This window comes from Sceloporus occidentalis, unplaced genomic scaffold (assembly GCF_023333645.1).
Source record: "Sceloporus occidentalis isolate IW3139 unplaced genomic scaffold, rSceOcc1.0.p SCAF_3, whole genome shotgun sequence".
In the NCBI taxonomy this organism is placed as follows: Eukaryota; Metazoa; Chordata; class Lepidosauria; order Squamata; family Phrynosomatidae; genus Sceloporus; species Sceloporus occidentalis.
In genome coordinates, this window is record NW_028316983.1 from 79,485,471 (window position 1) to 79,499,503 (window position 14,033).

At 38.9% G+C, this 14,033-nt stretch overlaps 1 protein-coding gene across 2 annotated transcripts in view; it reads right to left on the reverse strand.

Moving 5' to 3' along the window:
* The window catches only part of RAB3B (RAB3B, member RAS oncogene family), a 93,836-nt gene that overhangs the window by 62,673 nt on the left and 17,130 nt on the right, over nucleotides 1–14,033 (reverse strand). The gene's annotated exons all lie outside the window — the stretch shown is intronic.

Here is a 14,033-nt window from a genome sequence, read left to right on the forward strand (position 1 = left end):
CATCCATTTATTTGCTGTAGTCATTCAGCTAGCTGTTTAGCATTGTGTGGCAGCATGATAATTTACTATGAAAGGTGCAAAGAGTGAGCTCAGTTTATTATGCTCAATGTGAGTTTGATTAACATTTGTTCTTACAGAGTTGTTGTTGTTGTTATGCCTTCATATTACGACTCATGGAAACATTAACATATGGTTTTCTTGACAAGATTTATTCAGAGGTTTGCCACTGATTTCCTCTCAGGCTGAGAGAGAGAAACCTGTGCATGGTCACCCAGGATTCAAACCCTGCTCACCCAGAATCCTTGTCCAACACTTAATCCACTACACCATGCTTGCTCTTTATTTATTTATTTTTAGTATTTTTATTTATTTTCATTACACTCTAATCCACTACTCAGTGCTTGCTCTTTAAACCACTGTTCTGCTAGTCACTAAAAGGAAAGAGTCAAACATGTATTCTTTGGGCATTTTCTATTTTTGCCTTGTTGCTAAAGCCCTTGTTGCTAAAGGTGTTAGAGGGAACCTAGCATCCTCTCTCCATGCTGCAGTACCTGTCTACAGGTAGCAGGGTGGGGCTGTGGCTAAAGGGTTAATGTTTGGGAAAAGGCCAGCCCAAGATATTTTATTGCCTGAGCTGGAGCATCAAAACAAGTCTACCCATGCACTTTACCCATATACTCAAAGCTGTAATACCTAGAGTTGGCCGGGTTAATTTGACACGTGAAATGAAAAATTCCAGAAATGCCTTTCTCTTCCCCAGCAATAATAATAATAATAATAATAATAATAATAATAATAATAATAATAAATCAAATAAGTGATTATCAGGACCACAAATCCAAGACAAGTTCTTTGATGACTATCAAAATCTGCTGTCTGGGGTAGTTGTACCGCTATCCCTACTGGAGGGCCAGTTCTGAGATGAGAATGTAGGAAGTTGCCTTTTATCAAGTGAGATCATATATCTCGCTCAATACTGTCTACATTCACAGGCCATGTCTCTGCAAGGTTTCCCTGTCTGGAAATGCCAGAAACTGAAGCTGAAACTCTACATGTATGCATTAATCTGACAGTATATGCTTACATTAATGTGCATTTTGTGGTTCACAAACTTTTATCCTCTGAATGTTTTGGACTTCAGATCCTAGAATTCCTGAGTTTTGGCCAAGCTGGCTGGAGCTTCAAGTAGCTGAAGTCCCCCATTAGGGTGTTGAGATTATTCGGAGAGGCCTTCTCTCTGTCCCATCACCCGCTTAGGCTCATTTAGTGGGAACAAGAGAGAAGGCCTTCTCAATGGCTGCTCCCACGCTTTGAAACTCCCTCCCTAGAGGCCAGGATGGCTCCATCCCTATTATCCATTCAGCAGCAGATAAAGATATTTTAATGCTGTCAGGCCTTTTCAAGCTGCTAAGGGCTGGGATTTAAATGTTGTGTGTTTTAAATTTTAAGGTTTGTATTTTTAACATGTTACATTTTAATTAACAGCTGTTTTAACTTTTTAAATTGTTTAATTGTTTCTTAAATTTTATATTTATAAATTTTAATGTTGTGCTATTTTAAAATTTTATTGTTTTTTTTTTTAATTTGCTGTTAGCCACGTTGAGTCCCTATGTTGGGAGAAAGGTGGGATATAAGAAAATAAACTAATAAATAATAATAATAAAAAATCCAACACACACAGAGGATCAAAGTTTGGGAACCAACCTCACCTTCTGCTTCTCTTCCATTAACTTCTGGTGTTTTGAAATATATTTTAGAAATTGTAAGTGCTGTTACAATGAAGATGTGTGTTATGGGTTCACCTGTCACAACACTTACACAAGTGAATCACTCACCTGAATCAAGACAACATCTGAAAACAATGTCATAATAAAACAGTATATTGTTTCAGCATGGATAACCACACAAATGAATCTGAAATTCAAAGTACATAATTGCCTCCCAGTTTCAAAGTAGTAAGGTTTTGAATTGGCTTAAATCAGAGATGGTGAATGTGTAGATCTTCCTGTGCTGTTGAACTGTAGCTTCCATCACTATTCCCCACTAGTGGCCATGCTGACTAGAGCTGATGAGAAGCAACCACTTGCAAGATAAAGACAGGTAACATTCCCAAACATCTGGTTCAGCTGGTATTAGACCATGCCAGCCTACATACTGATAAGACACTTCTCCCCGAAGAGAAGAGCAGGTTTTCATTGTGACAATCCCTATAGCAACTCTCTTGACTCTCCTATTAGAACATCTCCTTGGGCATTACCTTAATTGCTATGGTTCCACCCCCTGGCATCCTGGAGTTTGTAGTTTTGTGAGGCACCGGAGCTGTCTGTCTGAAAACTCTAAAAATCACTCCAAAATCTGCAAATCTCAGAATTCCATAAGACTGAACCACAGCAGTTAAAATGGAGCCACAGCATTATAATTGTGTAATATGATAAAACCCTTTGTCTTGGTCCAAGAAAGCAGAACACTAGTGCCTTGTCTATGAAATCTTGTCATCTTCAGGATCAAGTGATACCCTATGCACGTTCTTAGGGCCAACTGCAGATTAAGCTATGTCTGCATTTGACTGTGACTATAGTTTCTTTGCTTTTAATCTGTTAATTGCATCCTTTTTCTATCTGCTTCCAATCAGTAAAGATAGTTTCTATCATCAGCTTTGTTTTACTCCATAGTTCCCCTGGATGTAATTTGGGTAGGACTTGAGTGGATCAAGACCTCCAGAACTTTAATGTACTAAAAGGTTAAGATAAGTTCAATAGAACTCCCCTCCTCCTCTGTTTTCTCCCATCTCAGTCCTTTAGTTTGGTGATTGAGGTGTTTTCTGTTGTTTTTTTAAAGGAGTAGACATTGGAGAAAACATCACCAAAGTAATTGCAAGGGCAAGGAAAGGGACAGATTGAAGTGGTGGTAGCACACACCTAATGAATACTGCACTGGCTAGCAAAAGAGAACTTCAGTTTGCTATCTTAGCATTCCAGAGCATTTAAAAAAAAATAAAGCAAGGAGCTTTGCGGAAGAGAATATGAAGATTCTTCATGGGAGTTACAATTGGAAACAAAAGGAAAAATCAAGAGGGAAGGGAGATTTGATACCTCTCATCTCATCCCATATCACCAGCAGCTGCTCACAAATAAACCAAAATCAGCCACTTTATGAACAACACTAGTCAAACTAGGCATCAAAGATACTGGTTTTTTAAAAAACTCTGTTTTAAAAAGGAACAAAAAAAAAAAAAAAAGACAGAAAAAGGAAAAGAAGATGGTGTCCCTCTCAGCAAAAAGCTCATAAATGGCAGAATGTTCTCTGGATCTCAAAAAGGGAGAGAGGTAATTAAAGTGCAGAAACCATCATTAGCACAATGCATTGGTGTGTATGCATCAGATTCCTTGCTGGTTTTAAAGATGTGCCAATGGATGGATGAACTCTTCTACAAGGAGAGAAGGGCATTTGAGAGCAAGGGCATAACTTTGCTCTTCTATTCTTACCTCTTTTCTGAGATGAAGTCACCAAGTTATGTTTCTCTGAGAAAGTTGGAAGTTTCTGGAAGAATTCTCAACACTCATGAATTCTTTCAAAGCTTTTACCATGTAGTCACTTACGTGGAATTTTAAGTATTCTTCTATTTATAATCCTCACATATTTTCTCATCTGTTCTTTAATGCTTTTCTTCTTCCAAAAAAAATCCTGAAGGAGAGAAATATGAGGGAGCTACACAATGCCTTTTGATTAGTAGCACCAGGAACACTCCATCTGGAAGTATTCATGGGCTGAAATAGCTGGGTTTCAGCTCTGAAACAGCATTTTGGGATGTCAGTTTGTCTCCCTAATGATTTGATGTTGGATCAATTAACTTTGGGACGTTTGCAGGGTTTTTGTTTTTTTTACATTATGAGCACCTAGATATACGCAGCTTGTACTTATGTGTAAATAAATCAAATAGCAGGAAAAGTGTCACAAGCTTTCAAGTATCTCATTCTAGGAAAATAAACCCTGAATAAATTGTTTGTATCCCTGGATTATTAATTGCTTTGAGAATTACAGTGCAGAATTTATAACAATTAAAAAACCTAGACTCACTTTCCCCAAACTAATTCCAGCTAGATGGGTTTTACTACATCTCTAGTTATTCACAGTTAGCATGGATCAGCTGACTGGGGATGATGGGAGTTCAGGTCCATTCAACACATGAATAAAGTGCCAAACTAGGGAAAGCCATGTTCGTTCACCTTACATGATGCTTTTAAATTCAAATAAATTTATTGGTTTCTCTTACTTCAAGACAGAACAAGACTAGAATCTGGATGTATGTACTGTTACTATGTTTTTCTCATTTTCATTTTTTAAATCCAGCAGCTGTGCATTCAGAGAAAAATTGATGCAAGAATTAATTCTATCAGTTTGTTCTACCAGTTGGTACAAACATCAATTCTAGATCAGATTCTCACAAGGAATACTTTACAACTGCTGTGACTACATGATCTGAAAAGATGCATATATAATTACAGAACCACAACTATAGAAACTGTCTCTCATTCAAAGAGATAAAAATAGATCAGCTTAGCTGATACCATTGCATCCTTTGATGTGTTTCATACTAATTAAAATAATGTGGATTTTTAAAAAAATGTTAACATATTTTACATGTAGGAAGCTGAAGCCAAATTGATTCTGAAAAAAGAAACAGTCATGCAGCACAATTAGTGGCTGTCAAGTTTCAATTTGGCTGAATTATGCCCATAAAAATAGGATGATGTTATACATTTCTGCTTGCAGCTGTGCATGATTGCAGTTGAATTATATCTCTATCATTCATCAAAACTATAAATATCCTTCTGAGATCTAATTCAATGAATGCATCCTTAAAAATGGATCTGATGCTATAGATGTTGAGTGGCTCTTGAAAATCTATACATATCACTGTACGAGTATCTACACTATCTTTGAATCTTGTTGTTGTTAAGTGCAATCAAGATGGCTTTGATGTATGGTGACTCTCTGAATTAAAAAAACCAAGAGAGGCTTTTATTAACATCCCTTGACTATGAAAAAGTAGACAAAAAGAAAATCAATTCGTTTGAGACATGATGTTGGAAAAGAGTGCTAAGGATACTGTGGACAGCCAGAATGACAAACAAATGGGTCCTTGAGCAAATCAGGCCAGAAATACCCGTGGAGGCCAAGATGATTAAATTGAAGCTGTTGTATTTTGGCCACATCATGAGAAGGCATGACTCCTTGGAAAAGACATTAATACGCGAAAAGATTGAGGGTAGAAGAAGGAGAGGTAGACTGCACACCAGATAGCTAGACTCAGGGAGGACATAGGAATGAGTATGCAGGAAACGAGCAGAGCAATGGAGGACAGAGACACTTGGAGATGTCTCATTCACAGGGTCGCCATGAGTTGAAGTTTACTCGAGGGCAGCTAACAACAACAACAACAACAACAAACATTGCAGTTATGGATTTGTAACCTAAAGTTACAGATCTGTAACTGCTCCATATTCAGGAATGTTCCATATACAGTACATGATCATGGAACTATTGCCACAATTGCAAATGCCACCTAAACCTATCTTAACAGCCAGGAGCTGCAATGAGCAATGGAAATCTGTTCTGCTGGTGATCAGGATGCAGCAGGATGATGTTTCTAACACTTTCCTGCCAGTGATATACAGTGGAACAATGAGTTGTGACAGTGCTCCTGCTTCTGAATGTTGCAGATTATTGTTCAGATTGTTGGGTTGGCAGAAGAGATGTAGTTACACATCTATAACTATGGTCCAAAACACACTGCATAAATCATCCAGTTTGAGATTGCTTTAACTGCCTTGGCTCACTATTAGGGAATCCTGGGAACTGTAGTTTATTGTGGCACCAGAGCTCTCTGACAGAGAAGGCTAAATGTCTCACAAAACTACAGTTCCCAGGATTCCCTAGTATTGAGTTAAAATGGTCTCAAACTGGATTGTTTCTGCAGTGTGTTTTGGACCCATGTCTCTGATGTAGCCTTTAAATTCTACATGTATCTTTTTTTACATTGTGTTTTGGAACTTTGATACAAGATAGTTCTTTATCTTCACTCTAATTTTTTTATATTAGATGTTCCTTGTCAGTACCCTGATCCACTCCTGGTCCTATTTTTGCAGAAAGACTGGAGTTTCTCCATCTTGTGCTTCCAATTATGTAGTCTATTTGATGTCTATACTGGACATCTGGTGATGTCCTCATATGTAGTCATTTCTTAGGTTGCCTGAAGAATGTGTTTGCAATGAACAAACTGTTTGCTTCAGAAAATTCAGTAAGTTGGGTATCTTATTTGATAAGTCAGGCCTCTCTCTTGTATACACACGTAGTATGGTGAGAAACTTTGAGTGTCTCAGGAAATCTGAGAATAATACGATCAGAAAATGAGATTCTAAAAAGAGTCTAAGAAAAATCAAGAGAAGTTTGCCACTTACAAATACTTTGACAAGCAGTACCTTTCAATATTAACTCTTTGGTAAGGATGTGGAATGGGTTAAAAGATGGAAGCCCACCCCAATTCCCCTTTCTAAATAGCTGTTCAACCAGAGCCAGGCCTATTATTAGGACAAATGAGGCAATGCCTCATTTTGGGGAGAAAATGAGAGGTATAATAAAGTTACTAATACTCAATTATCCCAAATGCTAGTCAGTAGCACCTGGTAGACTGTAAAAACTAGTTTTTATAATATTTTGATTCTGGTGTCAGTTGCTGGAGGATCAGCACTGTCAGTCTTCCCAGGCATTTCTCCAGAGTCTCTAGCCACCCCTGCCCTGCACTCCTACAATACCCCTGTTGCCCTTCGGTTTGGTGAAAGACTCTTTTCCACTGTCAGCACTGAAGTCAAGAAAATGTTGTTTCAGTTAGTTTCTGTGTGTGGAATGGAAGGGAGCCCCATCTTGTGCTTCCCCTCAGGCAGCAAAATGTGGTGAGCCAGTCCTGTTTTCAGCACCTCTGCTAGGTTTCTGAGAGGTCTGAGTTTCTAGGTGAGGAAAGGTGAATCTGTGTCACAGCACAGAATCAATTTGCATCTGCAAGGGTACTTAAGCACCACTCTGACAGAACAGAAGTGTCTTTTTAACAGCAATCAAACTGAGAATCTTGTACATAACTAATTGTACTGACCCTCATATGCAAGCTCAAAGAGAAAATGTCTGTCATATATTCTGTGCTACTTACATAAAATCCCAGAAGATATCTTGGTGCAATTATTGGAGGCGATCACCTTTATATCACTTACATAGTAGTGCTGTAGCTGCCAGAAAGTTACATGCCTATTTTATTAGTTAATTGTTAATTTTAAATGCTTGTTGATAAATAGGATTTATTTATATGCCACCCAATCACTGGGAATCTGGCCAGCTTACAACAGAGGGGATAATAGATGGTTCCCTGCCCTCAGGCTTATAATCTAAAAAGGCACGACACAAAAGGAGATGGGAATGGTGAGGGGGGGATAGTCTCCAGTGTGTGTGTGTGTGTGTGTGAAGTGGCTTGCAGATATTATTTCGAGGCAGAAGTCACTTTACTATAGTCAGTTCCTGAAAACATAATTTTTCAGAAAATACACTAGGAAAACTCAATCCAAGAACAGTCCACTCCTTTCTTACTTGCAGCTTCTGTATATATATGCCATTTAACTTCACTTTAGAGTAATAAGAACAGGTTATCTGTGACTTCTAGCCTAGTAACTGACTTACATTCTATAATGTCATAGACATGAAGAGTATAGCAAGAGACACTGAAATGATGAACAGATAAAATTCAGAGAAGGCATGGTTTTAGGGCTTGTGGAAGTAAGACATAATTGGGCACAATCCAGCTGTTTTTACCTAGCTTAGGAGAATGCACTGTACAGTTGCCCCTCCATATCCATGGATTCTTTACCCACAGATTAAAACATCCACAGCTTGAAAATATTCAAAAAAATATAAATTCAAAAAGTAAACCTTAATTTTGCCATTTTATATAATAGGGCATAGGGCAGGGGGACAGGGTTAAGCAGGAGTGCAGAAGAGAACAGAAGGAACCACTGATGCCAGAAACGGCCCTAATTACACTTTTGGATGGACATGTGGTAAGGAAAGCTCCTAAACTGGTATATATCAATTTACTTTTATGAACACAATTATGGTGAGAACGGGGTTCATGTGATAATGTCCATAGTTACAAGATAGTGAGGGTCATTTGGAGATTGCCACTCTGGTACACACCTGCTATGTATTTGCTAAATGCATTTAACATTAATCAGCTCTAGAATTAGTTTCACGTTGAATTAAACTGAGTCTCATCATCACTATCATCATTATCAGCACCACCATCGTCCTTGATATGATGTCTCACCTTTGTTCCAATGCGCTTAAGGAGAGATACAGCCCACTCCCCATTTATCTTCTCAACTACCCTGGGGTTGATTAGACTGACAGCTGGTGACTGGCAAAGAGCACTGTGATGATAAGAAGTTAATTTTTTCTAGTTATTTGTCCTTTGTTACTCAGTGCCAACAATAAGCAATCAAACAAATGCACAGCACCCAGTTGCGTTTTTTCAGTACAAAGTAGACATAATTGTCCTATTCTCACTTAAACTCCACTTCCATTCATCTAGTCTGGATCCCTCCTGGTCTATGCAAAACATTATTCACTGGCTGCTAGGCAACCTAAGCATACAGTAATGCTGTTTCCAGCCATTAAGGGGTAAGCTAACTTAACTCTTTGGTTGTATTTTGTTTGATGGTTTTGTTTTTAAATTAAAAAGCACATATGTCCCCAAAGAAAAAAGTTCTCCTTTTTTATCAGTAATTATATCACTGAGAAGCCTGACCTGACTATTATGGAAGATTTTTATGGGGAAAGGTTAAGGAAGGTTAAGAATTAGCTTATTTCAGTGCAATCGTATACATGCCTACTCAAAAACAACTCCGTTTTAAAATGTTAATAACATTCAGGATTTATTTTTCAATAGTTCTGTCCAGGTTTGCAGTCCATAGTCTCTTGAACTCAGGAAATTATTTGCACAGTTCTTTGGATCTTGGCCATAGTTATGAAGGTTTATTGCTTGAGCTTTTAAACATTCTGGTGCTACAAATAATTACAATGAACAGGAAACTTATAAGAGCAGTGGATCTTTTTTATAGCACACACAAAGAAATATTAGTCTCATCCAGATAAAATCTGAAATATTCCAATGTAAAAAATGTTTATTCAGTTCCTTAAATTAAATAACCTCCAGGAATTAAAACTGATTACAAAATTTTTTAAAAATGAACCCTTTCTTTATCACATATTTCTTATATGTCTTTGAGGCAGAACTGGCTATTTTTAACACAGTAGGCTAAGGCACTTACAATACAGAGCAATTGCAATACAATTGAAGCCTTCAAAGTACTATAAAATGCTAGGGCAATTGAGTTTCCCCCCCTCACATGCAGTCTAAGAGAAGTGACACATATGTACAAACCCCAAATCTTTTTATCAAGGACTTCACTAGCTGAGAAAGGCAAAACTGATTGGGAGAGTAGCAGCTTTCTTCATGCCGCTACGCACGACGTCATAGCACTTCTGGGTTTTTTTCCAAGGGGAAACAGTTATCAAAATATGCCTTTTGCTGAACGGGAAAAATCCATTTGGCAAAAGGCATGTTTTGACAACAGTCTCCCCTACGGAAAAGAATGGAAGTGCTATGAGGGCATGAGGAGCGGCATTGAGAAAGCCACTACTCTTCCAATTGGTTTCACCTTTTCTTGTGTGGTAAAGACCAACAATGAGGCTGATGTAAAAGTAAAACAAAATAAAATGACTTGGATCCAACTTATTTAAAGGACTGTATCTCTTTGTATGAGCTCATTAGAATACTAAGTTCATCTGGGGAGACTACCCTCACTTTTCCACCATCTTCTCATGTTTATTTGGTGGGAACAAGGCCTTCTTGGTGGCTGCTCCCAGTCTTTCTGAGTTCTTCTCTAGAGAGGCCAGACTGGCCCTGTTCTTGCCCTCCTTCCAGCAGCAGGATAAAACATTTTTATGCCACTAGGCTTTAACAGACTAATGAGGGTGGGCTTGTAATGCAATGCTGTGCCTTTTTTAAGGTTTTAAAAGGTTTGTATATAGTTTTAATTGTATGTTAATATGCTTAAGGTTTAATGATTTCACTCATAAATCGTTATTGAATCTTATATTTATACATTTCTTTTAACTTCTGTATGGTTTTTAAGCTGTATAGTTTTAAATATATTGTTAGCCACCTTGAGTCTCATTATCAGGAGAAAGGTGGGATATAAATGTTTTAAATAAAGTAAAATGAATAAATAAGAAAAGAAGAGCCCCAAGAACTGCATGATCTTTGAATTACCTTACTACAAATAACTTAATTTATCTCAAACAGATATCAAATATTCAGGTTGCCACTGTTTTATTTTTTAAAAAACCAAAAAGATAACAATGCAGTCACTTGGTTTTATCAGTATGGCAGTGGCAGTAGGTGAATACTGGGTCACATTTTATGTTAAAAATAATATTTTTTTAAAAAAAAATCAGAATGACCAGATTTAGGTCTTTTGAGGGCCCAAACAGACAGGCCAAAATAAAACTGCTTTAGGTCTTTTTGGAGGTGTGCTGTTTAAATGCTGCATGCATCCTAAGAGACTGGAAGCTGCGCCAAAGCCATGCTCCAGTCCTAAGAGCGCCTGGCCTCTTAAGATGTGTGTGTGTCATTTAAATAGCATACCTCCAAAGTGACCCGAAGCAGCTTTATTTTGGCCTGTCTGATCAGGCCCTTGAGTTATGTTTCTTGAAATGTAAATCTGTGAAACAAGTTTGACACCTCAAAATAGTGGTTCTCAAGCTTTTTACCCTTGTGATCACCTTTACATCTACATGCAAACATCGTGCCCTCCTCGCTTGACGTAGCAATATGAATAAAAATATTTTGTTTGTTATTGTGCATGTTTTCATTCACACACTCATGTATATTCATATTTTAACATTTTATAAGTAAATAACTCTCCTCCTGTTCCTTCTCCTCTATCTGGCAGAGGCTCCAAGCACCCTCTTTGTCTTTCTGATCCTCTCCGGATAAAAAGAGTTTTGGAAGCAGAGAAGGAACAGGAGAAATAATCAGGGGCTCCAAGTCTCACATCCGCCTTGAGCAACTCTCATGTCCCCCTCAGGGGTCCTGACCTACAGTTTGAGAACCACCGCCTGAAAAAAATAAAATATAAATCCATTGTTCGGCCAAACTATAGTAGAATCACTGAAACAACAAAACTTAGATGTGTGTTCACTCAAGTCCCTGATATTACTTCCTGATATGATTAGGAATACCCTGATAAAGCTTAATAAAAGATTATAAAAGAATAAAAGAATAACACTCTGATTTATCCTTGTAAAACACTGTCGTTTGTCTTACATTTATAGCTTCCTTGAGTCATTAATGTCTTGCATTAATTATTTAGAATTTAGAAATGACAAATATTTTCGTTGGCCTTATCTTCACTGGTGGAAAAAATCCTATGCACCCCAAAGCCTGTACTGGTTGTTTGGGCGACGCAAGGCAAGTTCCGGTGAAATATGGTGGGTCTTGCTCATTAACCTGACCTTGTCCTGGAGCTGGCAAAGTTGTGGGAAACCCCATTGTAAGTGTGAGGTTTTATGCTGTATGAATAGCTGGATTGGGCCCAAATTGGGCCAGCCCGCTGTTTAAACATCAGATGCCACACCATCCCCCTTCCCCATTGCTAAGCAGCAAGGGGAAAGGGGATGGTCAGTCCCTGGAACCACCACCACTCCTTCTATACCCGCAGGAGCTCTGTGGTGTCCCTTTACCCTTTCTTCTCTTTGGTTGCATAGGTGAGCCTACGCTCAGAAGAAGAAGTAGTGCACTGGACAGCCTATCCATGAAGCTCTTGCAGGTATTGATTGCAGCTCTGGAGACTGAGGATGGGACAGCTGTGCCAATGCAATGTCAGCCCAGCTGGAACATGCAAACAATGTTGAGCTACTGCACCAGGTGCGGCCTGGTGCATGTGGCTGCCATTGTTGCCAATTTTCAGACTGCCCCCTGAGTTACGGCCAATACAAAGTTTTTATTAACAATGATGCTAAAAAGAACATAGGCCAACAGATGTAACTCCCTTAAAAGCACTGTGGTTTGTTTTACAATACACATAGTTACATTTCCTGATTTTTTTCCCATATGATTTGAAACTTTAACTACAATTTCTTTCAGTGGAGAGAGAAATTAAATGGCAATGATGTTAGATAAGAAATAATGAAGAGTGGAATTATGAATAATGGAACACCTGATTGCTGTTAGTGACTATTATTAATAGAATATTGCAGAACCAAAGATTTAATACATTTTCCGTTAATAGCACTGTAGCCTGCAAAGTTGTAAAACAAATTTTCTTCTTAATTGTATTTGTTATAGTTCCACTGAAAGTATTTAAAATGACATGCAGTGTAGATTTACATATCAATACTGCGGAGAGTATGGCAACCCTAGGTGAGGATTAAAACAGAAGTTCCTCTGCCAACTTTCAAAGCCCTGCTGGTTTATACTAGCCAGGGTGGGAGGTCTGTGTGGATTCATGCACACCATGTTACACTTACTTATCCTGTAGTAATACCTTCTTATTTTATTGTACTTCCTCCTCTATAGGAACCAATTAAGTGTGTCATATCCTAGTTAACATAGGCCCGTTCTGCACGGGCATATAGTACGCGCTCTGCGTGTACTAGGGTTAGAAAGGGGTGTCACTTCTTGACGCCTCTAATCCTAATATGCGCGGAGCGCGCACAAAATGGCGGTGCCTGTTCCACACGGGTGCCACCATCTTGATGACGCATGGCGCAAATGATGCCGCGAGCGCACCATTGGTGCCTCGCAACATCATAAGCACGCCGCACAAGAAGCGCCATTTTGGGGCTTCTTTCTGCAGCGTGGAGGAGCCACGTGGTTTGGACTCTGGGGCTCCTCCGTGCTGCAAATGACGGTGGTGGCATAGTATGTAACGCGCCATAGTGAGAAGCTTCTGGGAAGTCTCCAGAGAATAAATGGAATTGGGATCCAACAAATATAAGGCCACATTTACTCTGTCCTTGTTCAGCCTCTGGAACACCCATCTGGGAGGCTTGCACCCAATACTGCAAACAAGAACACCTTTAGCAAATTCTATAAATTTCTGGATACATAATATGAGGCCCAAAACAGATGTGAAAAAGCACCAGCTTTGGGTCGTGTTGGGAGCATGATGTTTATATGAAGTATGCCCAAAATGTGGCCAGAAGCCACCCCGAGCCTGTGCCAACCAGGAAAAGCTGGCACAAAAAGGAGCGGATATAATCTGCTCCTGTTGGTGGCCAGGTTCAGGACTGCGGTGATGGCCCACTTTGGATGCAGGCTTGTGCGATTGCCACAGTCCTGGTGCGGTCCCAGAACAGTACTTTTCACGCATCTGTTTCAGGAAACCCTGCAAGCAGATTTCTTCTCTACTGTTGGAGGACTGCCACCAACACTGTCTCCTCCTCCTCACCTTTTTGGATGACTAAAGAAGTTATAAATTAAAATATATCCAGGAGGCATAGTACTGTTATACAAGATGTATTGGTAGAATGAGTCTACATCCTCACCTTGATTCATGGAGTGGTTGCCCAGAGAAAAGTATTAATTAAACTTCACCCACCACTATGGCAACAGAAATTGACAAGAGTTAGTTAGAAAAAGTTAGAAATGGACTTATTTAGAGACTATTCATCACCCAGCTAGGATCATCAAATAATATAAAATGGACTGTATCTGCAAATATGAAGTGTTGATTTAAAGGAACAGGAGCTCTGAAAGCTTAATTGTGATTTGCCTTTTTCTCATCAGATAGGTTGGCATTGCGGTTGTATTTTATGGGGGGAGGGGGGATCAGCACAAATGTGATCTGAAAAAGCAGAGGACAACAATACATACAGCACTGAACTGCAATGAACTGATGATGTTGTCATGTGAATGTTCCCTAAAA